General features: G+C 38.7%; 1 protein-coding gene across 3 annotated transcripts in view; it reads left to right on the top strand.

Moving 5' to 3' along the window:
- The window catches only part of LOC108752898 (mediator of RNA polymerase II transcription subunit 13-like), a 34,023-nt gene that overhangs the window by 934 nt on the left and 20,447 nt on the right, over nucleotides 1–12,642 (top strand). The window lies entirely within an intron of this gene.

Raw genomic sequence — 12,642 nt, 5'->3', positions numbered from 1 at the left:
TACGGTACGTTGGACGAGACGGGGAAAAAAGAGAGCGTGCGTGCGAGCAAGCAAGAGAGATAGAGATAGATAGATAGATAGAGAGAGAGAGAGAGAGAGTAACGAGTGGGAGGTTCGAGGAGGGAGAGAGAAGTGACCGCGAGAGGAGAGCGGAGAGAGGACGAGAGAACAAGCAGACAAGGCACGCCGTGTCCCGTAGTCTCTCTTTCCGTCTTTATCTTTCTCTCGCTTTCTTTCTCGTTCTCGAGTAATATCGCGTCTCGTATACCTTCCAAGCGAAAAACACTCGATTCTCGGTATCGGTCGCGGGTGTCTTTTCCAGCCGCGAAAATTCCGCTGAGAAAATCACTCCGTCGACGTTCCCGCCTCCCGGATTCTTTTTCGCAAGCGCGCGTGAAGGAGGAGGAGGAAACGGCAGCGGTGGCGGCGCGAGAACGGATAGCGGAGATCTCTCTCTCTCTCTCTCTCTCTCTCTCTCTCTCTCTCTCTCTCTCTTTTTCTCGCGTAACATTCCTTTCGCCTCAACGACTTGTGTCGCGAGGGAGGCAACAACGTGCGGCGTCTCGCGTCGCGTCGCGCCGGTCGCCGTCGAATGAAAACTGTGTCAGGCGATTTTATAAAGTTCGCTTCTCCGAAGGCGAGATCGCGCGAAGCGTTGTACGCGAGTATATATATTCGTTTTTCGGCGGCCACGATCATTTCCACGAAGACGCGGAATCGCGACGAAGCGCATTTTGCGAGAGATTAGTTGGCTGTTTTACGCGACTAGCTATCTCTGTATACCTATAACTATACCTATACCTATACCTGCGCGAGAGGAAGGCCCCTCATCGCGTTTTCTCTCCTCTGTTTTCAAGCGCTACTTCTCTCTTCTTTACTCGCTCATTCCGCGCGCGTGCGTGCGACTCACGCATACACGCGCACGTCACGCATTCGACACAGAGACTAACGGCGAGGCAGACGCATTTTTCTACCGTTCGTTGCATCTCGCGTTCTCGCAGAGTGCGGCTAAACGTCACTGCGAACGGACGACACGTCCGTCTTCCTTTGCTCCTCGGAGCTCCTCGTCGCAGCTTCGGCGTGTCACGGTTTACATATTTTGCGACCTGTACGACAAGAGTCCAGATTCTCCGGGATCGTTGAAACTAGAAACCCCATAACTGAGTCGGACCACGAGCAGTTTTGTCAAACAAGAGTGAGAGAGAAGAGTATATATACTGTTTCTTCTTTACATATGCTGTTTTATTCTACACAGAAAAAAATTATTAACAGCATTTATTTTCACAATGAAAATAATCTTGTTGATTTATATATAACGATATTAATGAGAGAGAACGAAAGAGAGAGAAGTAAAATTTTATTAAATCAGGAACATGAAGTATTTGTTTTATTAATAGTATTATTGAATTAATAAAGATGTTATTTTCAATTAAAATATAATGCTATTGATATAATGTCATTTTTTTTAGTGTAACTTATACCGTCTTATTCATTCTAATTTACTGAAGATGAAAAAAAGGATAGGCCAATTAATAATATATCACACATGTAGCGATTAAATTCTGTTATAGGGTTGATTCTTCAAAGAATCTTGAAACGAATGTCATAGAATGGTGTTCCTTAGAGATTTTACAAATCTCAAAATCAATAAGAAAGTCTCATGTACATCTCTCGTTTTTAAACAAAGTAGTTAACAAATCAGACGACAGGTCTGAAGGTATGCCTAAAATAACCGGATAGCTATCTTTTCCTTCTCATCGAGGACGTCTCGACCATTCATTTTTTCCCCCAGTCTGTGCGAATCCATAATTTATAGATGGTAATGTAAAGAATGTATGTCAATTTGCGAAACAATAGAAGAGTTCAAGGGTGTTTGGATAAATGAAACACAAATATGAACGTTAATCGTAAGAGAGAAAAAAAACTTTTGGAGTGTAATCTGTTAAAGATATATTAATAAAATAATAAAGGAAATAAATATATTAATATCAGAAATTGATATAAGTAACTGATAGAATAAATAAGTTATTATTGGAAGGAACCAAAATATTAATATAGGAAAAACCGAGAAAATAGGTTATAAAAAATGAAAATAGAAGCAAAAAAAAATTCTTAAACAATATCTTTTTGTGCAAAAATAATGTTTAAACAGACGCAAAACAGTCGATTAAGATTAATGTAATTTAATAATATAAATTTTGTAGAGCAATGATACTTAAACCACGCATATATCAAAATTTGTAAAGAATCGAAAATTACATTCGCATTCTCATTACATGGGCATAGTATTTATTTTTGGAAAAACGATAACGAACATTTCCTATTCAGCTTCAATCTTCGTCGGGCTTCAATTTATTCCGTATTGTACGATTCGTGAAAAAGAGTTATTTATAGTAAGTTAAGAATATTTAGCATACGAGAGAGATCATCGTGTGAAGAAACCAGCTCGATTCATTTTGTGTATCATTGACGGATTCTTGCGCGGCACGTGTCTTCATTTACTTACGATCGATATTTATTATTCTCCGAAATCAACAACATGCGCGACGATTTTTCGCTTTCGGCTAATGGGAATTTTTCCAGAAAAAGAATGAAAAAGAGAGATACATTCGTTTATTCGCATATTTTGCATTCGTGAAATTCGCACCAATGACATGTACATTTTTACAATTAATATATATTAATATATTTTTACATGTAAAAGTCCGACTGAAACCGTTTTTAGTTTTATGCGGACGAGCGGAGTTGCGCTTTAAATCGGCGCGCGTTCCGTTGAATTCCGACAAAGCGACGGGCTTTTGGAGCTTTATGAAAACCGCGCTGCGAGCTAATTCGACCCGTCAGCGAAGCAGCGAATGTATTTTATTCGATTAAACGCGATATATACGCATACACAAATTTATTACAAAATCTAGCAAAGCTATTTGATCGCAAAGGTAGCGCAGCGGCTATTGACATCCCAATTAGTTTCTTTATGTCGCACGAGTATGTATACGATTAACACAATTTAATCAAATGCCAGTCGCAATTAATGACCTGAATAATTACATGGATAAATGGAGAAGCGTTACGAAGGTATTTTTTATTGACAGAGATTTTGTTAATCTCTGTAATCGTCTTTTCCATGATTTGATAAGATTTTTTTTTCAATTATATCATTGTTTATTAGCTGAAAACTATAATAAATTCACATAAATAATTTTCGCATTCTCGAAAAGATTAACTTATGCGGATGGTTCGTGGAATCCGTACGATTGTATACATCTACCTAATTAATATTTACACACGTGTGTCAGAAATCGATTTGCATAAGTCACGTCACATTTCTAAGTATCGAAGCATAATTAGTCGAGAGTTTGTTAGTATTCAATAGAAATTGAAAGCCAAATAAATGTACTACCTACGTGTCAGATGCGACACCGATTAGCTCAAATGATATTATACCAACAGTATTATTTTAATTAAAAGATAATTTTAATTCAATAACACTATTAGTAAAACCAATACATTATGCTTGTGTTTTAATAACATTTTATTTGTTTCATTAATACATGTCATGAATTAACAAGATTATTTTTAATTAAAATAATGCCGTTGATGTAACATTTTTTTTTCCAGTCTAGGAAACAATTGTGTATTATAAAAGTGTAATAGAACGTATACAGGAGCATATGTAAAGTACGATAAAATATACATCTTTGTACATTATTAGCTTTTAATTATTCAAGAATTCACAAGTCTTTTCTCTATAGAATATCATTTCGAGCGACTTTTTTTCTGAAATGAAGTTGGCGTAAACACATCAGGATTGTCCGTGAAGACAAGATGCGAAACGTGTGTAACGATTAAGCTTAATTAAGACGGCGTGTTACATTATTGATATACATATGCGACTTACAGGTCTCACGCGCACCGTCAAACATTGCGAAGAAATCGCTCGTGGCAGTTTTTGTGCCTACGATCTCGTGTATTCGCGCTAAAACTCGAGTGCGGCACGTAAGAATATTCTCATACAGTGGTACTCAATTTTTCGAGACAGCGACAGTAGCTAACGAGAAACGCGCCAATCACGCATGCCTAATCGGATTAATTAAAGTAATTGAGGCACGCAACGAAGATAATAATGTCGATTAGTAGAGTTGGGCAAGAATTTCAATTAAAACATAAATCGTCGCGGCAATTTTAACACAAGTTGAGGCATTGATAAAGCGAAATTCAGTGAGAATTATGTTCCCTTTCGAATACTTTATTTTTCATGTATATAAATAATCAATTAATGATGTTTACAAATAGACGATTAATATTTACAAACAGAAATGATTTCACAGCAGTCTACGATAAAACTCATTGAAAGCTAGCGAAATGAAAGCAAATAACTTTTGCAAATATACGCGATATCTCCAAAATTGAATCGTTGCGTATTATACGTTGCATAGTTGTTTAACAAAATATTTAATATTTGCTATCATTTGACCCAATCGATATCCTTGACATAGCTGCGGTTGCTTTTTGTAATAAAAGTATAGCGTCAGCTTGAAAGATGTAATTCAATGAATAAAGTTGTGTGTATGGTGGTTTATCCGTCCTCCCCTTCGGCTCACAACAGCGATGTGTTGCGATCAAATTTAGTGTGGCGCGGTGGAAATTACGTTGGTAAAATCGATCAGCTACTTCATCTGGTATCGCGTCTCGTGGCAGACCGCTGAGATCAAGGTGACAGAACGGCATTGCTTTCGAAAATATCGAATATGTGAGTCCGTCAATCGGTAGTGATTATTTAAATACGATCGCGCCACGCCCGTACATTAACCACGCTTTACGATCACCAATGTTTATCGATGATCGAAATTCTAAAACACAATCTTTATACTGAAAGCTTTTCTCGAAAGGTCAAAGTGAAAATTAATTAGCAAAACAGATTGACAGCAATAGATTTATTTTTTCTTAGCAGGTGACAGCCAAATTGAATATTATTTTTAATCATTTAAAAAAATTTGTTAGAAAATTTAATCGATACGGAGAAAAATTCTTTCGGCGATTTGCGAAGAATGTGGATACTGGACGTTAATATCAGCGAAAAAGTGACGAATGTTAAAAATTTGAAACTTAAGAATAATTTCCAGTCAAAATTATTTATATTTAAAATAGGAGACCTCACTATATATGTATAAATATATTCATATTTCGTTGAAAACGAAACTCGATCTGCCGCACAATAGGTCTGTTTTCTGTGGCTGAACCGGTATACAGTTTTGAAACTTAAAGTAAGATGGGCGTACGTTTGATATTTGACGAAAGCGAGAAAGAGAGTTCTAGTGCATTCCAGTGCAAGAACAAAAAAAAACAGACCTGAGGAGGAATGCATGGGAGCTACGCGAATTTATACTGATTTTCGAATTTCTGTAGATCCGTTCGTACTCCTTCGAAAGCGAGTCGTCCGATAAAAACGCTTCGTTCCGGCATTTTTGCGGAGAATCGCCCGATAAAAACGGACCACCCTGTATATACGTTCCTATTTCGCACGGGTTTGGGAACCGCTGGGGCAGCTTTACGCGGCCACGTCGTCGTAGCGTTCCAGCGACTCCCCGCGTTCTCGCAGGCGTAGATACGTCAGGCACGCGGCGGCTTCTCGCAGCACCGACGAAGTCACTCGGCTAGATTATGCTGAAACTGGTGCTCCCCGGCGGGAGAGAGACAGTAGGGGAAGCCGCGAACGGGGTCCCCCGCCCAACCTAGGTGAAAGCCTTGCACCGACTCTTGCGAGGACGCGGATTACAACTATGGAAGAGCCTCGGAACACGGAACACACACCGTGTCGAGTTTCGCTTTGCTTTTACGTCGTTCTCTCTTTATGTCCTCCCGTTGCGGTATTGTTAAAAAATACATGCTTGTTTCATTTTATTTGTTGATGGGCGGAAACAACCCTTAAGCAAAAAGCGTGCAAATTTATGATAATGCGACACACGATGTAAATGATGTAATGACTTTGTTGGGCATGACGATGATGTGATTAATAATAAGATTAATTATATCTTTGCGAAATGTACAAATTTGCAAAGGACCATTGAAAACGACATTCATTTATCATTGTTTTTGAAATAGCAAGATGAAACCATGCGGTTCTCTGAATTTTTCGACATCTCTTTTTGTAATAAAGTTTTGCAATCGATTGCAGCTCGCTCATACCGGGTGTCCAAATACGAGCCTCTTATCCATGAGTGACTTGCTATTGACATTGCCGTATTCAGAAGTGTTCAATCATCCTCTCGTTCCCAATACGCTCGGATAAAGATGTGTTTTAAGGAGGCTCTTTATGCACCGTGCATCCTGACTTGTCGATAGTTGTACGTTTCTTCTTTATTGTATTTAGTTATTGAAACGTCAACGGTTAATCTCGCTCAGATCTGATCGGATTTTACCTTTACCGTAAATACAAATATGAGTCTCCGCGATATGCATCTTATTTACATAGAGAAAGCGAAATATCTAAAATTTTTTTTGCTGTAGTATCTAAAAATTTAGTTATATGTAGATACAGATTTGAAAATAATTTTGGATTATCGAAATAATTATGTATGACGCAAATTAATTGATAGAATGTCAATACCTTTTGCATCGCTTGAGAAAAAAAAATTTCTGGTTAAAAATGAATTAATCTATACGTATAGGAAAAAATCATTTTATTGTTAAAAAAAATGATTACTCCATTTATTTCTTTCTTTTTAAGTAACAGTTATCTTTAATAAAGCATATCTTTTGATAATAATCTTAAAATATTTTTAGGAAAAACAAATTTTAGAAAAACTCATTATTATATGTACTCAAAGCAAAAATTTATTTTCATTTGAAAAATATTATAAAATTGATAGAAGATAACGACTTTATATAATAAGCAAATCAAATTTGTTTTAATTTAATAATGAACTTGATTGAAATATTAATTAAGCTTATTAAGATTTAGAATATATTTTGAATAAATCTATTTATAATGATAGATTTGCGAATATATGAACTTTTGAAATACTTGAAACAAATAATTATTACTTGCGTACATGTATTTTTCTGTCAAATTTTGATCATATCAATCAAAATTTCATATCATAATTGGACATCTGGTTATCTTAACTAGATTATTTTGAGTGTTTTCCATCAAGAGACACAGATGGCACAATGAATTATTGCATTCTTATTATTTGCCAATGTTAAAGCGATTTTTTAATAAGTCAAGTTAAGTTACCATAGAAATGTCTAATTTGTTTATATAACTAAGTTGAAGTACCGAAATTGACGTGTACAAAATTCTACGGTAAATTAACGAAGAAATAAGAGAGGAAAGATGTTGAAAATATAACTTATTGATATATAAGACTCACAAATTCTTTTTTTACTAACTGCACACAAATCTTACCATAGACTTTTCTCCAAACCGAGATTATAATAGTTAAAAAATTTACGATTTGAATAGTGACAAAAAAGTAACAGATTTCAACGGCCATTCTGGAAAGATATTTACCTGCGTAAACTTGCATATAAAATTAACCTCGAAAAGTAAACATAACCTCATCTTGTTTTCGTTCAATAAAGATACAGCTTTTGATTTACTATCTTATGTTCCATACTATTTCATTAAGATATACACGTAGTTTCAATATTTCATCCAAATTGTGCAGATATTTGTAATTTTAGGTGGGTCCTCGTGAGGCATCCCAAATTTTCGGCACTTTACTAAAGAACCACTTTAAATAAAGACGAAATGATCACTGTATTACACTGTATCTCTTGAGTCTTGCTGCAATAACCATAAAATTCTCATTCGTTCATTTTCAACCAGAAATTTTTCTCACCGCACGTAATTATTTTGATTCAACAAATTATTTTCAGATCTAACTAAATTTTTTTTAGATACTTCAGCAAAACCTTTTACCGTTTATACGTTGCGGTGTTACTCGGAGTTTTTTTTTTTCAGAAACACGTTTGATATCAAAATCCTTCGTGCGTTCGTAGATCGCGCGTGTCGACAGATTCAGGCCAAACCGTTTTCACCGTTGACGGTGATTAACCGTCTTAAGGATAATTAGAGGGAAGAGACGGAAGTATTATGGGAGAAATATCGAGCGACGGCGAGTCTATATTCGCTGAGAGGGGCGCGAATCCGAAAGAGGCGGCGGTTCCACCGCGGAATGAAAGGCAGACGGCGGGTGCGATATTCCGTTACTGTGTACGGTTCCTGAGGAAAATATGCCGGTGGAATCGACCGGTGCGGTGGCTGCGCGGCTCCGAAGCACAAAGGCGATTGTCGAAGGCGAATTTTAAACTATCCGCCGTGATTTGGCGGGAGGAGGACAGGGAGGGGCAGAGGAACGAGAGGAAGAAACACGCGACGAGGAGGAGGCCTCTGCGCCCTGGCTAATTCCCCCCGCTGAGACAACCAACGGGCCCTCGAGTCGTCGTTGCTCGCCTGTCGTCTCGGGTTCGAAGCTTCTCTCTCTTTCTGCGTCTCTCCTTCGTCTCCTCCTTCTCTTTGCTGCATCCTTTTCTTCTTCCTTCGATCCCGGCGAACTTAAAAATAGACCGAGTGCGAGGATATTGTGACCGATTAGGAAGCGAACGGTTTATATACAAGGTGTCTCTCACTAAGCACCCTTTCAATTCGCGGATTTTTTGGTGATTTATGTCCGTTTCCGTCAATGTAGATTAATCTCGGTTTTATTTCTTAGAACTAGAAAAAGATGAACAATAAAGTGAGAATCGAGATTAAAGTTAATCTACATGGATGGAAACTTGCATTAGTGTTAGGAATGCACTTGTCTTTAAAATGTTTGAGGATGATTCATAAGGACCACAAAACTTTAAATGTACTTTATCAATACGTTTTGGGATAGTCAATGACGTAAATTTAAAAGTCGAATCTCCCGTCAAGCGTATAAAACGCTTCGGCGCTTGATGCAAGGTTTTAGTGATTTTACAACAGTAATTTCGTAAACAATTTGCAAACGAGTCTGCTAGCGTTTATAAATAAACATGCGTTATGTACACGTGTGGTCGTACACGTATGCAGAATGCATACGCTTCAAGCGAAAAACGTAGTTTCCAAGTTACATTAATTCTAATAAATATTAATCGACACTTAGAACGTTCAGAAGAAATATCGAAATGTTGCTGTGTCGGAACAGCAAATCTGGGGGAAGTTTGAGCAGCTCTTTAACATTAAACATACAACTCTATCATCTTTTTTTCCCGAGAAGAATAACGAAAAAAAGGATCTACTTCTCTCAATCTCGGCACGGAAAAGGAAGATAGAGTCATCCGGAGTAATTTTACAAAATTCCTGACGAGAATAAAAGCGAAAAGATATAAAGCATTGTATCGAACGAACGCCAAATAAGCGCGAATGTAATGGAATCCGTAATTGCAACATTAGCGATCTGCTTCTTCTCAGTTGAAGAGATCATCCGCTACAACTTCACTCCATTTATCCCGGATTTCACTAGTTTGAAGTTTACTTCTCTTAGCGACTAATTTGTTTGTACGTACCGACATAATCGTTACGCTTCACTACACCTAATAATCGCATCATTACTTCGAAACGCTGTTCCTGTCACGCTCGTAACGTCGCGCCTTTCCGAAAACTCAAACGCAACTCGCCATTTATGCACTAAAGGCGCCTTTCCATGCTGATACTCGACGCTCATTTTCTGCGCCAAAATAAGTTATATTGTTCACTTGCTGCAACAGTGATAGAAATTGAAAAACAAGGTTTTCAGAAAATGTTTGAATATTTTGAATCATTAAAATTTTGTAATATTAACTTGGAAATACAATTTCGATAGTAACTGATGATAGAAGAATAAAAGTATATTCTTTTAAAGAGTATGATGTTCCCTTTTTTTCTTTATTTTTTTCATTTTTTTTATAAAGTTCTATTTTCAAGCAATTAAAAAATGATCATTTCTGAATTATGTCATTGTTGTAGATTGTAGAAATGAGCGATATGACTAAAATAGATTCTAGAAAATGAAAATGCAAAAAGATGTAGCGTCATGTATGTAGCATTAAATCTTAAATCGGATTTATCCAACTTCAACGTCTCATGAAATAGCACTTTAAAATCGGTATTCATAGTCAATTCTTATATTTAATTTATGTCTTAAATAGAGTCTCAAAATATGTCATAAGACATTTTAAGACAGTCTTAAAATAAGAACGGACTAAACGGACTAAAATATGAATCCTGGCCTAAGACTATTTTGAAGATAACTCAGGGAAGGAAAGATTCTTTTGCGTTGATTTTTAAAATATCTGCTCCGTGTCACGTGCAACTAATCCCGAAGAGAAAAAAAATCGCGTACACGATAAGCAAACTCACTAAGCCGTGCCCTCGCTTTCAATTTCCTCTTCGAGAGCCTCTCTCTCTCTCGCCTTCGCGGAAGAATAGTCGAGTTACGTTATAAAGCCTTGCTCGAACGACGCGATAAAAAAGAAGGAAGAAAAAAGGTTTACGCGCGAACGAATAAGTACACATGCGATAAAAGAGCGTCTCTTGCTCGCTGAGAATCTCGCCGGTTAATCTCAAGCGGTCGGTCTTATGCGAATCGGCATCGGTGATGCACCGCGCCGCGATGCAATGCAACACAACGCAACGCATCGTAGGTAACGCCCAACGCATTTTCAATGTTAACGCGCCTTCTTCTATCTCGCGGCACGTCCTACACGCCGTGGTACACACGGGGTGTCTCACAGTAACTGATACGCGATTGAGATTTGAATTGAAGCTCGGAAACGGAACGCTCGATGCTGAATGAAATCGACGCGCTTATTTGGCGGAACAAGCTTTCGCCCGCCAATTGTATAAAAATATCCGGATTTCGAGGATCTTTCTAATACCTGTAGCACAATAGGGCCGTAAGAAATTAACTAATAGTCGATTATTTTTCTTATATTTGACTGTGATTAAGTAAATTTCTCAAGATTTAGGGCGGGAGTATAGAATCTTGCATAACGCATAAGAAAATGAATTGATCAAAGTCTTGCATTTCCTTCCGTTCTATAGAATAAAAGACTCGGATTGGTTAATTTTTTTTTCTACTTTATGTTTTATGTGTTGGGCAAAGATCTGTGTTCGGCCTTTATTGCTCACGATCCTATTGTAGAATAGACACAAGCGCAGCTGTACGCGGGACACCCTGTATAAACACGGAGAACGTCAAGCTGCAGGAATCTACCGTAGCGGAGGCAAGCTCTCTCGACTAAGGCGATTACAACGCGAGGATCCGTGAATCTACTTTCGAGCGAGCGGCTCTCGACTCACTCGCTCGCCCGCTCGTTCGTTCATTCGTTCGCTCGTTCGTTCGTTCGTTCGCGAGAATTCTACCTCGTTACGCACACGCACGCGACGTAACGTTCGTGCGGCTTTAACGGCGACGGGCGTAAGGAGGGCAGTAACAGAAATGGGAACCTATAGCAGGCGGGAATGCTCTCGGGTACCGTAAATACATTGCAGCGCAATAAAAATAGAATGCGGGATACCCCGCATTGATGATATGCCACATTGATATTTTAATCGTGACTGACCCCGCGCGGCGCGTCTTCTTTGCGCACACTGAATATACGATTCTTCTTCTTTTTATTCTCTCTCTTTTTCCACACATTCATGCTTATCACCGGTCACGATACTGACGATGATACCTATAAATTTTCTGCTCGGGTGGCATTGCGGTTTGATATCGGCGCATAAATTGCTATGCTGTCACGATCATCTTCGTAACGTTAGCATTACCTCGTGCGATTAATAGTTAGTTCGTCGTTCTCTCGTAGACGATTTCATATAAACGCTTCAGCAACGACGCTATCTTATATCGTATTTTGCGCGGTATATACGTTCACAAATATCAAACGCTTGAAAGATCGTTTACAAATTCCACGTTTTACACTTACAAGTTTTCATTGTATTTCTATGAAACGTATCCCTGGAGGAACCGCTGGAGGATTACCATAACAGTCGTCTAGAATGCGAACCTCGCGCGACACGTCGACCATCGGCCGGATCTCCCGTGGTCGCGCGAGAAAAAGGTACAGCCGATTGGAGGGGGAGGAGGAGACGAAGGAGGAGAAAGAGGTGGCGGAGGCAAGCCGTCCGATGGCAGAGAGGAGAGAGAGAGAGAGAGAGAGAGAGAGAGAGAGAGAGAGAGAGACGGAGAGACGCAGCGGCGCGCGTGGACGGATGGTTCGAGGGGATATGGGGGTTCCCCGAGTCGAGTCGAACGCGCGAGCCCACGCGGGCGGCCTTGCACGTCGCCTTGCTTGTATTGATCAGCGGGCTTGACAGCCCCGTAGCGTTACGGCGGGCGCCTTTGGTTACTCGCTCCCTCTCCCTCCCCTATCAACATTCGAGCGATTGGTGCACAAATATTTCATCTCGCCGTTGTACGGTGTGGTACACATATACGCGCGAGAAAAAGAACGCGGGAAAGAGAAAGAGATATATAGATAGTTTTATTTATTATTTAAGTGTTAAAACATTATAATAAGCGTAAAGACAGTACAAGGCATACAAAGCAGTAAAAGAGATATTACAAAAAAGAGAATAATAAAGGAAAATGTACATAATGTGTGTGTGTGTGTGTGTGTGTGTGTGTGTGTGTG

Source organism: Trachymyrmex septentrionalis, unplaced genomic scaffold, assembly GCF_001594115.1.
Source record: "Trachymyrmex septentrionalis isolate Tsep2-gDNA-1 unplaced genomic scaffold, Tsep1.0 scaffold62, whole genome shotgun sequence".
Taxonomy (NCBI): domain Eukaryota; kingdom Metazoa; phylum Arthropoda; class Insecta; order Hymenoptera; family Formicidae; genus Trachymyrmex; species Trachymyrmex septentrionalis.
Note: the sequence above shows the minus strand (reverse complement) of the source record. Positions and strands in the feature narration are given on the sequence as shown.